The 17,127-nt window shown below is 39.6% G+C and overlaps 1 long non-coding RNA gene and 1 pseudogene across 1 annotated transcript in view; both read right to left on the bottom strand.

Moving 5' to 3' along the window:
* LOC139441573 (uncharacterized) overlaps window positions 1-17,127 on the bottom strand; it is a 395,726-nt gene that overhangs the window by 151,885 nt on the left and 226,714 nt on the right. The gene's annotated exons all lie outside the window — the stretch shown is intronic.
* LOC139441595 (uncharacterized) lies at window positions 4,291-7,622 on the bottom strand (annotated as a pseudogene).

Genomic DNA, 17,127 nt, shown 5'->3' with positions numbered 1-17,127 from the left:
AATAATTATTTGGTACTCTTCTGAGTGGAAGGCATTGTGGGGAAATACAAGATCACCCATGGTTGCACATAATGCGTCTGTTGTTGCGTGGATTGCTCTGCAGACGGAGGATTTACTCACACCGTGGATATCGGCAATCTCACTGTAAAACCCACCCTTGGAGAAGTATCTCAGAGCAATTAAAACATTAAGGTAAGGTGGTATTGCATGGGAACGCTGGGTTTGATGTTCACGTCTGTCACTCACTTTACCAATAATAGAAAATATCATGTGTTGTGATAGGCGGTACCTCTCGATGATGTCATGATCATCCAAATCGTCGAGGGGGTTCGACCTGTCGCGGAAAACACGTTCTCGCTTACATACTTTTTTGGCAATATATCGTCCGTGTTTAGATTGATCGCCATCTTTGTCGCTTGCGGAAATATTTACACCACCCCTAGACCACACGTAGAGTTTACGCCAATTTTACACAGACGTTATATTACACTAGCTTTGTGAAACGCCCCTAGTTCAGTATTTCCGAGTTACGCCAGTTTTACACGCACGTAAGACTTACGACTGCTTTGTGAAACGGTACCCTGGTATAAAGCCAGTTTGGTCACTATGTATTAGCGTATCTAATGTTTTCTGTTTGCTACACAAGAGCTTAAAATTTGATATATATAGTATTTAGAAGAGAAATTGGTCGCCAGTTTTTCAGCAGCCTTCCGTCTTTGTTTTGTTTCGGAATGCATGTAATTATTCCTCTATTCATAGTAAAAGTAATTTGATTATTTTGGAGAGTTTCATTTATATACCTTAAAACACATACACCTAAGTCATTCCAAAAGAATTTTTAAAAAATCAACTGGAAACCCACCCAGGTTAGGCCGCCTATTCACGAAGCTGTCTTAGCGCTAAGATTGGCGTAAATGTGTCTTAGCGAAAGAAAACCGTCTTAGCTAAGTTTATTCTCTAAGCTGTCTTAGCGCAAAGTATCTTAACCCTCATGGTGCCTGGACGTCAGTACATGCCGCTCAGTGCCGCACTGTGATGAAGTCGCGGTTTAAAAAACATATACATTGTATGAAAAGTGTAACAACGTTCTTATTTCTTCACACATTGTAACCAAATGGTGTTACATGCAACTCGAATTGATTGTTTTTCCATCAGTATAGAAACCACGTGTATCCATTTTACTCCAACATTAGATCAGCTGTTTCATGTGACGTCATCCACGTCACAACACGCGAGGTCAAATCACGCGCACCTGTCCAGACGACAAATTCAAAGCGGCGGGAAATCACCGACCGTCTATATGCCTATTCGAATAAAATTGCAGATTGTAACGAAAAAAAGGTTTACTCATTGCTGACATTTCACATAACATATCAAATAACAGTTGAAGACTTGCAATAGATTATCATACGTTAATCGAGAGTACAAATAATTTGTAAATCTAATATCAATTAGATCTAATATCCATGGCAGAATGTTGGAAATACGAGCTGTCGCGTTATGATAATATATATTCAATTTTCTGAGGAGATTAGTAATGTGTATTTGATGATATATATGCATACACAATTGGTTATCAATTATCTTGTACAATCGCAGCATGTACCTACATTAGACTCACGGAAAATACTATTTCAGCAAACCAATCATAGCGCCATTATCTCAGTTTCAATGAAAGGAAAAACAAATCGAGATCGAACTTTACAGCACAGCGTATCCATAAGCGGTTAATCCAAATGCAAAAAGGTATTAATGTCATCATTGTAGAAGTTATGTTGATGTTTTCAGTAGTTGTATTATGTTTATATCGCGTGTACCATCGACAGAAACGGGGGCCGAGCTACCACATGTGGAACCGACCTTGCACAATATTGCGTCGACTCACGTTAGATGTCGTGGCCACTTTTGAAATCTCCTCTTGCGACAAAATGTGAAACAGTTATGGCAAGTCCTTCACGCCATCAGGTAGTTTGAGCAATCACACATGACTCTTAGTCATTTCATATGAAAAAAGTAGCAGTTATTTGTCTGAACGGGCGACTATGTAGGGCAACCGGTAGACAAGAAATCGCGGCACAGATATGATGCGAACGTGACCTGTCGATCACTTCGGGCTTGGCCATTCAATGTTTAGGTTTTGATCATAAACTTCCTGCCATTAAATTTACACAATACCACCGAAATATTAACGATCATAGCTATCTTTCCATATCTTTGATTTGAATATTCTCTGTAAATCAGCATCATAAACAGAAAGACAGTCTGCATTGTCGTTTCGTCTCGAGCGCCGTGCGAAATCGTCATGACAATCAGTCGATAAACATATGCAATACTTGAACAAAAAAATTCCGTTGCGGACTAAACGTTGGTAGTCTAACGCCAAATAACTGTACAGTGGGGAAGAGTAAACGGAAATCGGGGATCTGCACGGCGTCAGTCAACCTAGTGTATCGAGGGTGATACACAAAACCATAAATCTACTGTGTAAACATCTGAATTTGATACACTTTCCAAACGATGCCACAACCCGTCAAAACACAAAAGAAAAATCTTATGACACAGCTGGGTTCCTCAATGTGCATCGATGGCACGGTGATCGCTATTATTAGACCACCGCATGATGAGGAGGTCGCTTACGTGTGCGTACGGGTAACCATGCCATCAATATTCAAGCAATATGTGATGCTGATCTCCGGTAAATGTACACGGTTTATAGTAGTGATGAAATTGTTATATTGAATGAGAAAGATACATACTGCTATTTCATCAATCGCTACGATCACAATGCACAGCCTCGCATAGTTGACCTTGACCATGACCCATCAGTATCAATATACCCAGCCAATGATATCGAAGGGGCACAATAAAGGTTTAAGAAAGGGGTTCCTATAAGGTTACTTAATTATAACATTAACAGTTTGTGATGATCATACACACATTGTTCTGTCAGTAGAATGAAATGTGAAAAAAATATGTTTTTGAAATGAAATAAGTATCAAATCCCTGACTTAAAAGTAATCAATGTCAGTAAATGTACACAAATTAATAAATTGCTCTCTGGAATTATTAGTGACAATAATATTTAAATAGTATAAAAGTATTGGATTTCTTTTCAGTTTAACTTACCATGTGTGATTGTGGGATTAAACATGTCAACATTTGTTTAAAAATTAATTCACGTGAATATTAGAAAAGATGGAAGGAATGAAAATGATGCGTTTGTTTGGTTGTTTTGAAAAACAACGACAACAACAACAATAACAATTGTATGGTTTGAAGCAGTAACACGACCGTCTCTCCAATATAACACTTAGAAAATGGTTGACCCATTCTAGGAGATCATTAATGAAGATAATGAAAATATATTTCCACTATTTCAGTTTTCACCAACATTTTCTGTAGATGGCCAGGGGCAAATCATGATGCATTCATGCTGTCCAACAGCAACATTGGCACCAAATTAGAGCAGAATCCTGTGGATGGAAGGTTGCTCGGTGACTCTGGGTATAACAACATTCTTATGTGAAAAAAAACATCAACATAGTAGTTTTGATTGTAATTCGTAACAGTTTATTTTTGCAGAATACCTTTTAATAAAGGAATATGTCACAGTTTGAAATGTTCAGATAAATTGACAGTTTTCAAATCAGTTAATTAATATTGATGACATTAATATTGCAGTGAAGGAAAATAAAAACCCATCGATCACAGTCACATATTCTGCAAACACTTCTAACCAACATTTATATGTACTTTACTAAATAGATATGCCTGTCGGCCATGGTTCCTCACGCCTCTTTCGAAGCCACAAACATCACCATAAATATAACCAGAACCAGAAACACCATTGAGAGGGCTTTCGGGGTGTTGAAATCTAGATTCCGGTATGTATACCAATAATTACTTAGGCCAAAACAATGTAGATTTTAAAAAACATGAAATTATTTCTTTAAAATGTATAACATTATTCATGTTTTATGGAGTATATAAGTAAGAAAAAATCCATACGTGATTGATATATGAACTGAATTGCCACAAGATATCTTTTGCAATCTCTTGCTGTGGGTATAAAGTGAGTGAGCGAGAGAATATGGTTTTATGCTGCCTCTGTGGGTATATAAGATATGAAAATTTGTATAAATGTTACAACAAGATAACATCTTCATATATTTGAGCACAAGTTAATTCAAATATTATACCAACAAAATTTTCTTGTACTATTGTGACTTACAGTTGTCTGGGGAACACCACAGGGTGTTTGATGTTTACCAGCAAGAGATGCCACCAAGTAGTGTATGCTGCAGCCCAGCTGCACAATTTGTGCCTTGACATGAACATACCACTGCCACCTTCCCAGGCTGATGAAGTTGCCAGTGATGACACAGTATATCATGGACCTATTTGTGATGGGTTTCAAACTGGGCATGGTGTGTCCGCCATTATTTTCAAGACAGTGAACAATACTGAGCATGTGAAAAAATTAAACATTCTGACATAACTGAAATGTTTCTTCTAAATAGTGAGTGAGTGAGTGAGTATTTACGCCGCTTTTCGCAATGTTCCAGCAATATCACAGCAGGGGACGCCAGCAATGGGCTTCACACATTGAACCCATGTGGGGATTCGAACCCGGGTGTTTGGGGTGATGAGCAACCACAATGCTACCCCACTGGCCCTCTCCTAAAATAGACTTAATAGAGTGAAAGATTAGATATACATTTAAAAAGGACAACAAAGCTGAAATATTAATTAATGATGAGTGAGTGAGTGAATGAGGTTTTACGCCGCCTTAAGCAATATTCCAGCAATATCACGGCAGGGGACACCAGAAATGGGCTTCACACATTGTACCCATGTCGGGAATCGAACCCGGGTCTTTGGCGTGACGAGCGAACACTTTAACCACAAGGCTACCCGACCGCCCCTTAATTAATGATGAAATGATATAAGAGGAGACAGGCACTGAACATTCTTTTCTGCTCGTTTCAGCAACAATTTTTCTTCATTTATTTTCAAATTGCTTTCATTGATAGCGAGATTTCAATAGCAAAACTAAGACGCTGGATTTCAACTGACAGCAACTGCTACAGGATCTCCACTTTCCTTTCCTCTAAAGTTATCAGTTTGTCTCCTGTGGTTTGAATTTGTCCTGAAAATATGAGTAGTATATTACAGTACATCAAATCAAATTGAAACATGAATAAAGGTAATGAATGCTTTTCCCATAATCAAAGTACACAATATATATGTGAAAGTGAGTGGGTGAGTGAGTTTGGTTTAACGCTGCTTTTAACAGTATTCCAGTTATATCTCGGCATGTCAGCTTAATGTGGAAGGAAAGCCCTAAGTGATGCAGGTCTCAGACGTTTACCACTTCGGTGAAACCCACGAGCACGGGCATGGTGCTGACAAACCTAGAAACATAATCGGGGCAAACCGGGATTTGAACCAACAATCATAGGTTTCTAGCTAGCCCAAGGGACGCAACTCTGCACAACGAATCAGGTTGACAAGCACTTGTCAGGTCTCCGGGAACAACGAAATGAAAATGAATAATCAGAATTTATTAGTTTATATATGTGTGACACTGACTACACTAAAATCTTACAATTGTTTCAATGACAAAATGTCAGATATATTTGTATATGGAATCTTTATCACAGGTCATTTATAATTAATCATAATTAATGTTGATATGTTTTTCTATGTTATGAATTCAGATTTCTTTAACTTACATTCATTGACATCACTCTCCAATCCAACTCCACAACCATCAATTTGACAGGAGGGAATCACTGATACAATCTGTAAATAAATTTTAATAAAGATTGTAAATTTCAAAGATTTTTAACACATAAAAATGAAACATTAAAAATGTGTATGTGGTAACCCTGTTCATGATAGATGTGCATAAATGTATCAAATGTGAAAACAATTCATACAAGTGATTACAATACATGCTGTGAATGTGTCATGGCTGATTACATAGAAGTAATCTTTAATATGCTAATGTTATTATATTTACCTGCCCTTCAACTTCATTAAGTGGGGGCACAGGTGGCCCAGTCATCTAAGGCGCCGCAATTTGCTGTGCAGAGATGCGTCCCTTGGGCACGCCAGAAACCTATGATTGTGGATTCGAATCCCGGTTCGCCCCGATTATGTTTCTAGGTTTGTCAGCACCATACACGTGCCCGTGGGTTTCACCGAAGTGGTAAACGTCTGAGACCTGCATCACATCGAGCTTTCCTTCCACATTAAGCTGACACACTGTGATATAACTGGAATACTGTTAAAAGTGGCGTTAAACCCAACTCACTCACTCACTTCATTCAGTGGTTGAGGTGGTGGTCCTCCTCCTGTTCCACCAATCTCTCTTTTTAGTGAGGCAGCCTTCATCCTTGCTTGGATACTAAATACAAGATCATTTCACAGTTTGAATTTGAAAGAAAGGAAATTTGATTAGTCTCAATGTTTAATAAAAGTATTTCATCATCGCTTGACACTCTAGCTTAGTATTGTATATATTTTCATTTTGCGAGCAAATATGTCTAAACATAGGCAATTCACAATTATTTATTGACATGTTCATTTCAGCCAGAAATATGTTAGTTTGTTTTCTTTTGCATTGGTTGATGCTGTTAAACAAATTCTTGAATATTTATATATATTATGTTAACAGTACTGGGTTCTATTTGTTTTGAATACATATCATACCATTATCAGATATGGCCAATGCACTTACTTAATGTCAGTTCATTTCTTCTTGATCTCCTTCTCATCGCGTTTGACCAAGCTGTTTTCACAGATTCTATTAAAAAACCCACATATAATGTCACCAAATAATAACCAAATTTTCTTTTAATATTTAATTACTACACATTGTACAAATTGATATCTCTGCGCTATATATACAATGTATTACGTTATATATTGGATAATGATTACTTGCATAAAAAAAATTTACTTAAACAATGTTTTATCATAAAGCACAGAGATGAATTACTTGACAAAATGTTTGTACATTTATTTTCTATTTCGCAGCTCATGTTAGCATGGGTAATAAACATCCTAAACACATTATTACAAAAAATACGATAAGGCATAATGTTTGTCTCGATAATGATACGTGTTCCCGAAATTCACTTGGTGTAAAAAAAATGTAAACACACGACTGATGGGAGGAATCAGCTGCAGGTTTTCCCCCCGACTATAAATAGTCACTGTCGCCTGACAAGTTACAAAGAAGAAAAAGATCGTTCATGAACATATAGAAAACTGAGTTAGATATTTACTGTACATGTAATCAGTTATATATGACACAATAAACAGTGGTAATTTATATTCTTGGTTAACGCACAGTGACTTTGGGTTGCCTAGTTCTACTTACTTCTGAGCGATGTCGATCCATATCTTCTTCTTTTGCACATTTTTCACGGTGTTACAAAAAGCGGAAATAAAATGTGATGATTGTTCTCCACTTCTTGACTTTCTTTCACTTCGATAGGCTCCAGTTTACTTTCCTGACGCGTTTATGTTTCGGAGGTGAGTCCATGGCGCACAGATGACGGGATTCGTCTGCCCGTCAATGTAGGTCAAGGGAATTCCCTCATGACGTCACGGGAAAAACACCCGACTCTTTCTATCTCCGACAGAAGAGAGCTTCCTGTCTTAGCCCCAACAGCTAGCAGTCGTAGCTGGGACACGACTACGATAGGGTTAAGATAGCTCTTATGGCAGTCGTAAGTCACTAAGATTTGTCTTAGCTAAGGCAGCTTCGTGAATAGGCGGCCAGGGCTTTTGTTATTTTTCAATGATTTAACAACGTTTGCAAGTTCAAACATTTCAATAGGTTTATCAAGGCTATCCGCAAGTGAGTTACTAAGTACAGCAGTATCAATATCATCTACCGTACATGACGTAATAAGCGCCAATGGCGATATTTGCTAATATATTGGCTAGTGAACAATCCCAATCAGCACCCCTTCCGATTGATCAATGTGCACAAGACTTTTTTATTCGTGTATAATACGCACTCGTTTGTTATATCACCCTTAATTATGGGCAATTAAATTCTTGAAACATATATCTGTCGTATGTAAACAGTTCAGGCTGTTAGCATAAACCACGAAATTTACGATCTTTCAACTCAAAATAATATTCTAATAAGCGCCCCATATTTCTTATTTTGAGAGCGCACTGGGCGCTTATTACGTCTTTCTGTTCAGACAGTATTTCGTCACCTTCAGTGATGACTTCACCATTAGAATTTATTAAATTATTAATAGTCTTATTTGTGTAAGTTCTGTTTTCCATGTGACATAAATACTTAGACGGTTTTTCCCCTTCTTCCTACCACTGAATCCTACTTCTTAGTTGTCTTCCCCTCTCTTCATCTTCCTTTAAGTGTTCTAATTCTTTCTTATACTTTGACAGATCAGAGAAACTTCTCTCACTTACTGATTGAAAGTCATTTCTTATCATTTCTTCTAATTCTAATTTTTATTTTTATTTTTTTTTATTTTTGTGATTTCTCTTTTTTATTTTTTTTTCAGAAAAGATGAGAATGAAATGGATTTCCACCTTATTTTCATAAGGAGGGTTTCCAAAAATAGAGAATCATTGATGGACAGTTTTAATTCGAAGTCATTACTGTTTCTGAGTATGTTCATCAAGTGCCAAATCTGCATATTCCTCTTTTGTTTCAACAATTGTTTTTTTTCACAAGATCCACATAATCTTTGTTATACAATAAAGAGGTATTGAATTTTCACTAATCGCCACCCCTTTCTTGGATGAAGAATCTGACAAAGTCATAGCAATAGCAGAGTGGTCAGATTTATAGCCAGGTAAGATTGAGGTATTTCATGTCAAATTGGCAATATCACCTGAAACAAGAAACAAATCATGTCTTGCCTGTTGCCTTGGATTCTTTTTCCACCAAGTAAATTTCCTAACATCTTCATTTTGTGCTCTCCAGATATCAACTAAATCAAGATTTTCTAGAGTTTCTAAAACTATATTTCTTTTTGTTGGATTGTTAATATTTTTATAATTTCAAGATCAATAGTTAAATTGGGTTCAAAACCAAGTTCCAATCGCCACATATAACAGTAGAATGATTTTCAAATTCCCCTATATAAGTAAAAGATGTTTAATAGAAATTTGGATCATCCTGGTTTGGTCCATAAACAGTAACTAGAGTCATCCTTATGCCTTCAATGGTGATATCTGCTATAGTAAAGTTTCCATTAATATGATCAATTTTACTTTTTTGTACAGCTGCTTCTATGTTATCATTTATCAAAATAGCTTTATTACGCCACAAGTTCATTACTTCTATCCGCTTATTCTTTTGTGCTAGCCCACGACGATCAGCAGAAACTATATGCATCTAATTAACCATTGAGATAATACATAGATACATTTAATTTGTTTCTCTGTTGGTTGCCTACTGAATTGAATGTTTTATTTGAATTATAAAAAATGAAAACAAAAACAAACATGGTGTGCAAAACAAACAAAACGACTCTCGACACCCATGCCATACTCCATCCCAACTCATCATAGTGAGCCAGTGAGTGAGTATGGTTTTACGCCCCTTTTAGCAATATTCCAGCAATATCACGGCGGGGGACACCAGAAATGGGCTTCACACATTGTACCCATGTCGGGATTCGAACCCGGATCTTTGGCGTGACGAGCGAACGCTTTAACCACTAGGCTACCAGACTGCCCCAAACCCATTATAACAAAGCCACTTTGTGACCCCAGGCCATCGCTTGTGCCAACATATGAAATTATTCCATGTCAAAATGCAATCAAATACATGTTTTAAATAAGTAAATCATTTCAATTTTGTAACCGAGCACTTCAATTTAAGCACGGGTGATAATGTGTTTTAAGCAACATGGAATTAGTCGTGATAAGGTTTACGTGTTACAATCTGATTCACATTACTTTGTTATTCCACCTCTCCATTATTATTGTATGAGTTGGAGATATAGGCAAAACAAGAGGAGGGGAGATAACTCCTGCTCCGCAATGTGAACAATACACATATAAATTGTTTGATAGGCATTACTTAGAAGTTGACGGATGACAAGGTAGACACAATGTTATGGATAACAACTTCTTTAATACTGTAAAAAAGCGGCGTTTCGGTATAGATCCTTATACCGTTGTCAAGTGTAGCAGGGCGTGGAGTCATCCCGCAGATGGCATCCTTACCTTGTCAGCTTGCTGACGGGGTTAACCTCTTTGGTCATGTGGACAAGGCGTCCGACCTCTGATCAGAAGGTCCGTGTTTCTAATCCCATCACGAGACTCGGAAATTTTATGGCCGCTACACAAGCAAGGACATCTCTGACCACATCTACCAGCTCAACACTACACTCCAACCAGACACCTTCTTCTCACTGCGCACTGCCCAGACCCAGGCCAACAACAAACTGCACACGAAGACCAAGGCTTACCACATCAACAAGTTTCAGCACCTCCTCACCGAGAAGCCCCAATCCAGCATCACAAGTCGACTTAACAGAAAACAGCACCACTGTAAGACCGTTATAAACCTCAGCAAAAAGCAACTCACCACAGAACAGACTAACGTCCTGTCGAAAGGCCTGAAGTACATCAGACCCGTGAAGATTCCGGGGTAGAATAGGTCTTCAGCAACCCATACTTGCCGTAAAAGGTGACTATGCTTGTCGTAAAAGGCGACATACGGGATTGGGTGGTCAGGCTCGCTGACTTGGATGATGCATGTCATCGATCCCAATTGCGTGGATCGATGCTCATGATGTCAATCACTGGATTGTCTGGTCCAGACTCGATTATTTACAGACCGCCGTCATATGGCTGGAATATTGCTGGGTGCGGCGTTCAACATCAAACCAACCAACCAACCTGAAGTACATCCCCTTCCTTGACAACGGTATAAGGATCTATATCGAAACGTCGCTTTTTTACAGAATTAAAGAAGTTGTTATCCATAAAATATTGTGTCTACCTTGTAATACATATATAACCTGTTACTGCACATCCATACAAAATAAAGCTTGTTAAACTAAGACAGCCCCTCAAAAAAATATTACCTGACACCGGTAACAAGTTTAAGATGGATATGGGTAAGATAGGACAAGATGTGTCGTCACAGACACCTGCCTGGCGAACAACAGGTCACTGCGTACATGTGTCCTACATATGAGGACGCCACACAGTAGCAAACATACATACACGTAATATGGACAATTATTACACCGCACACAGTTGTCATTGATTTAAGTTCATTTTCTGAGTCACTGTCAATGACAGTCACATCAGACTGTAACAATAACTGTCAAGAAAGTTCTACCTCGATATGACGGATCCTCTTGTCGACAACATGGTGAGGGCAGTCACGTGATTACGTTTAACCACTTGACCTCATCTGTAGACGCGCGTCTATGTTTATCTGCATCGCCACAAGAGACCAAGCTTATCAGCTGTTTAATAGTAGGGTCACATGAGAACAATACTCCAAACACTGCTAATGGGGTTGTTAATCATCAAGGGCTCGAGAATCAACGTTGCGACTCAGCACAGAGAGGGTTAATCACCTTGTCACATGATCATATGCAATTTGCTATAAATAGTAACAAAACAAACACAACGCGCTCAGAGGAATGCCAGTTTCTTTTCGATATTAACTTAAAGATGTCCTCCTCCAGGTGAGTGAGTGAGTGAGTTGGATTTAGCGCCGCTTTTAACAGTTATTCCAGTCATATCACGGCGTGTCAGCTTAATGTGGGAGGAAAGCCCGAAGTGATGCGGGTCTCAGACGTTTACCACTTCGGTGAAACCCACGGGCACGGGTATGGTGCTGACAAGCCTCGAAACATAATCGGGGCGAACTGGGATTCGAACCCACAATCATAGGTTTCTGGCGTGCCTAAGGGACGCAACTCTGCACAGCGAATCGCGGCGCCATAGACGACTGGGCCACCCATGCCCCCTCCTCCAGGTGAACTGTTCTCCAGCGTTGATCTGGGGTCTTTCTGCCTTGCAGGGTTATATCTGCTCCCCTTTCTTTGATCCTTGTCGGAACTTTGAGCAATTGTCTCATGTCATACGCTTCAACAGAAGTTTTCCACGATACTTCTTCAGAGGGACTGGGAGATCCGTGCGGATCGAGATTCGTTTTTCTCTGAGAATCGATTTCTTTAAAGGTTGCGTCCATTACATTTTGTCTCTCTTTCATTGACACAGATTTTATTATAATCGGATTCTGTTTGCTGCTCGAGGGTTACTACTGTGGCGAGACAACCTGTGATTGTTGACAAACAACATTGTGTCGCTTCCTTCAATATCCAAATTTTGAAAATGTTCTCTACACGCCGGCTCCTGCTGTCCTGAATCTGGTATTCCGTATACAAGTAGGTTGAATTTACGGTGATACGTTTCCTGATTTAGTAATTTTTGTTCTGTCTCCTCACGGGGTGGTCGGGTAGCCTAGTGGTTAAAACGTTCGCTCGTCACGCCGAAGACCCGGGTTCGATTCCCGACATGGGTACAAAGTGTGAAGCCCATTTCTGGTGTCCCCCGCCGTGATATTGCTGGAATATTGCTAAAAGCGGCGTAAAACCTCACTGACTGACTCACTCACTCACTCACTCACCTGATTCTGACACACAAGTAGGCTGGATTTACGCTGATACGTTTCCTGAATTAATAATTTTTCTTCTGTCTCCTCACCTAATTTATTCACCTCTGCCCTCAGTTCATTATTCTCCGACTTATTCTCGGTTATCTGAGCGGCGTTACAATCAACGGATTGGAGAATTTCGTCAGTTCCAGTCTGTAATGTTGTTAATTCGGAATTGACAGTGTCTGTCTTAGTAGTGATCTTTGGTTTGTTCAGACAGAGATTTGAGAATGAAAGTTTTCATGTCCTCGGGGCTGCTTACCGACATCGTTGATGTGTGGTCCGTTTTCTACTTCTTGTCGTGATGTATTCATCCAAATTAGAACTTTCTGGGAAGATTGTTCATCATTGTCGCTTGTCCCTTTCCGTTTATTCTTGTTGCTGGCCATTTGTAATCGATCGGGATGGATTTATGCAGAGCGACTGACTAAACACGTCTTATCCGCATGAGTGCGCCACCGGAAGTCTGGATCTGATCAAGTTAATCAAAGAACACGTTTCACATTCTCTGTCTCAGATACCCAGTGCATGTGGATTTGTGGCACAACAAATCCTGCTGTCGACCGACATCTGCACGATAATCGCCATGTTGTTTGCGAACAGGGTGTCGATTTCGTTACGCGATTTGATTGAACTATGGACTCGTTAATCCAGCCAAGACTCCACAACTCCAGCCCAGTTCGTCAAGGGTTGAAGTTTTACAGTCGGTTATCTCCCTTTCCTCAGGACGACGGTCCTCTGCGACTAAGTGGTATCTTGTAAATGCTTATTAACATGTTGATGTGTAGCAAAGGGAAAAAGTAACTGTGCTTCATGTAAACTGGTGTAAATGTTATGTTACAGAAAACAGCCTCATACCTATTTATTATACTATTTAGTCAAAATATCGCTTCTAGATTTTTCATAAAATGTATCCTTTAGCACTCTTTCGACAGTAAAGATTATGACAGCACCCTTTCATAATCGTTATGAAGAGAGAGAAGTACGAGAAATACTTGCGTCACGATCAGAAATACTTGCGTCACGATCAGCCATCACGAAGTTGTGTAATACGGGGTTTTGGCGTGGCGTGCCAACGAAAAATAGGTTAGTTTGTTCCCGTATAGGATAATCCGCAGGGGTGTCAGGTTTGCAGTTATACAACTGATACTAGTCTCTATTTTCTTCTTCATTCAAAACTCTAACTAGTATTGTTTTACGCTGGTTGCCTCTGTCGAGCCTGCAAGTTATAGTGAATACTGTCGTTCCTGCCAGGGACCGACAAACTGAATCACCCCGACAATTACTGACCCGCAGTCGACCACGTTCTTGACACTTACTCGCTCTCTTTCATCTGTCTCAGACACTTACTGACTCACAGTCAACCACTACCTCGCCTCGTACACACTGTATTTCATCTGTCTCAGACACTTACTGACTCGAGCCCGCCTCCGTGGTATAGTGGAGAGGTCCGGGGTTCGATCCCCGGCCGCGTCATGACAAAAGACATCAAAAGATACAACTTGTTGTTAAACTGTCTGGCGCTCGGCTTTAAGGGGCTAAAAAAGGACCGGTCGGCTCAGTGTCAGTATGTTAACTGCGACATGGTATCTCAGTGAGCTGGCAGTTTAAATCGGGATCAGTCCAGACTAGTACAAGCAGCCACACACACAGGGGAATGCACGTCGCTATGTTAGTACAATAATCTAGGACACGACGCTAAACCCTATTTCACCTCACCTACTGACTCGCAGTCTACCACTATCTTCGCCTTGAAGGGACCTCACCCACACCAGAATCTAGCCTTTATCCAGTGACATTCACTGAGCTTACTCACTTCGCTTACTGGCAGTCTCGCTCACTCCCCCAGGGCTGCTACCTGCTCACACCATGTCCAGCCCCCGAGTAAACGAATGCCCCAGCATCAAGATGGTTATGCAGCCAACCCAATGGGCAGAAACCCTCCACTTACAAGATCTACGATTTTTTTCAATAATAAAAACAGAACACGCGAGTATTATGTCGGACACAATCATACTATATTGTGTGATCGGTCATACATAAATGAAAGCAACAAAAATCTTTTCACAATCATAAGAAGGTTATAAAAGCAGTTGTATGATTACAATTACAGTAAACCACGGTTATAACGAACACGCTTATAACGAACTGACGGATATAACGAACTACTTTTTTGGTCCCGACTATTTGCTGTAGTTATGCTGTATAAATGCTTATAACGAACTACGGTTATAACGAACTAAAATTAGTAGTCCCTTTGAGTTCGTTATAACAGTAAACTACGGTTATAACGAACTCAAAGGGACTACTAATTTTAGTTCGTTATAACCGTAGTTTACTGTATATCGTAAGCATGTGTTTAAGAATCAATATTCAATAGTGATGATACCAGGTGTTTGCGAAATAGTTACACCTGTCACAAACAAGGGTAGTTAATTGTTCACCTCAAAACAAGCATCGTGAACATCAAGTGAAATGTCAAACAAACACATTATAGACTAACCTTTTGCAGTGGCCTAGTTGTTGTTGTCGAGGTAGACTTTTGTGTGTGTAACATACACAGGCAACATATGCCTGTCGCGAACACTATGGTACTGTTGTACTGCTATACAGCTGGCACAAATCACGTGCTTGACATGGCATGTAAAAGCAATAACCGTTAACTGTGGAATGAACTACGTATAGCACACGTAATTATGAACTTGAAGCACAACACGATCCATAGCTCAATGTCGCTTTGACTTTTGTACGATGCATCTCGTGATCGTCAAAGGGACTATTATCTCATAATTACTCGCAACTTTCATATCTGAAGCCCAGTGAGTGTACCACAAGGCTACAGAGGTGTTGATAAGCTGCACTGATTTTAAATGTCCTTTTCAAAATCCGTACGCAAGCAACATATATTTTACGCCCGTTTCCTAAGGTTCATGGAAAGTATTTTTCGAAACATAAAAAAATGTTGAAAAATGTTGTTTTCAGTTTCTTTTTTCGGTTCATTAATTAGACAAAACACTTCCCCTCGGGTTTTTATGATATCTAAAACCGTTATCCTTTGGATGCGTGTTTTAAATGTGATAAGAACCCTTGGACGTGCTTTATTGTACACTTATAATGGGTTGAAATTTAGTTTGGGGATAATTTTAAGGTTCACAATCGGTTTATAAGTAAGATAAAACACTTCCCCTCGGATTGTTATGATATTTAAAACCCTTTCCCTCGGGATGCGGGTTTTAAATATCATATCAACCCTCATACATAACCTTAAGCCTAGACAGGGATTTTGATGATTTTGTGTCATTCTTGCGCAGCCCTGATCATATTATCAATCAAATGAGTTTCCTTTTCGCCCAGACTCGATTTACAGGCCGCACATCGCTATATAAGCGCAATAATCTTGGACGCGACGTTAAACCCCATTTCACCTCACCTAATACGCAATTCAAGTAAAGAAGAACAACCGCAGAATGGCTGGATTACCTGCTCTGATTTCACAAGTACAAAGAATAGTTTCCAGCTCATCCTACAGGCGTTATCCTCCAACATCGACATACATATTACAACTGCTTATTTAACGAGTGTGGATTTAGAAAATTGTGAACGGGATAAATAGTGAGTGAGTGAGTTCCATTTAAACTCACGTCAAGGAGACTTACGGTACCTCTGCTACCTGCATGGTTCCCCAGCAGAATTTATACTTCCTCAAGTTATAGGCGATTGTTGCAAGTGAACTGGATAAATAACACACACCAATGAGAAAGGGCCGTGTGTCTAAAGCTATTATAAGTAAAGTTTGTTGACTGACAAGGAAGCACTGTCGTACATGTAAGTACAGGGACGGTCGGGTAGCCTAGTGGTTAAAGCGTTCGCTTGTCACGCCGAAGACCCGGGTTCGAATCCCGACATGGGTACAATGTGTAAAGCCCATTTCTGGTGTCCCCCGCCGTGATATTGCTGGAATATTGCTAAAAGCGGCGTAAAACCAAACTCACTCACTCACTATAGGATATTCCAGGAGCATCAATTTCATATAAAGTTTTTGTCCCGCGTGAAATAATTTTCAATTCACCCCAGGTTTGTTATTGTTGACAAGAACCTTGTTTACAGTACGCAATATAAATAAAACATAAGGAGTGTATTGACAAAATTGTGTAAGTGTAACATTTTGATATCACTGAAAAGAGTTGCACGATTCCAATATGCACTTTGGGACGAACATCAACACCTCTATAGCACCTGTTGAAATACTTTAATGACAGGTATGTTTTCACCCAGGGGGTGGAGGTGTGGGGTTTTGGGTGGGGCGCTTTGTTTAGAACTGCCATGCTGAGGTCTCTTTGACACCTCTGCCGCCTGTAACTGTTCCTATCCCACACAGGAGAAATTACATTTGTCAAACAACTTAGGACACAGACGTCCTCCTCCTCCCTCTCTGACACGTG

This window comes from Haliotis cracherodii, unplaced genomic scaffold (genome assembly GCF_022045235.1).
Source record: "Haliotis cracherodii isolate W230 unplaced genomic scaffold, xgHalCrac1.p SCAF_41, whole genome shotgun sequence".
NCBI classification, from domain to species: Eukaryota; Metazoa; Mollusca; class Gastropoda; order Lepetellida; family Haliotidae; genus Haliotis; species Haliotis cracherodii.
The sequence above is the reverse complement of the archived record's forward strand: the minus strand, read 5'-3'. Positions and strand labels throughout refer to the sequence as shown.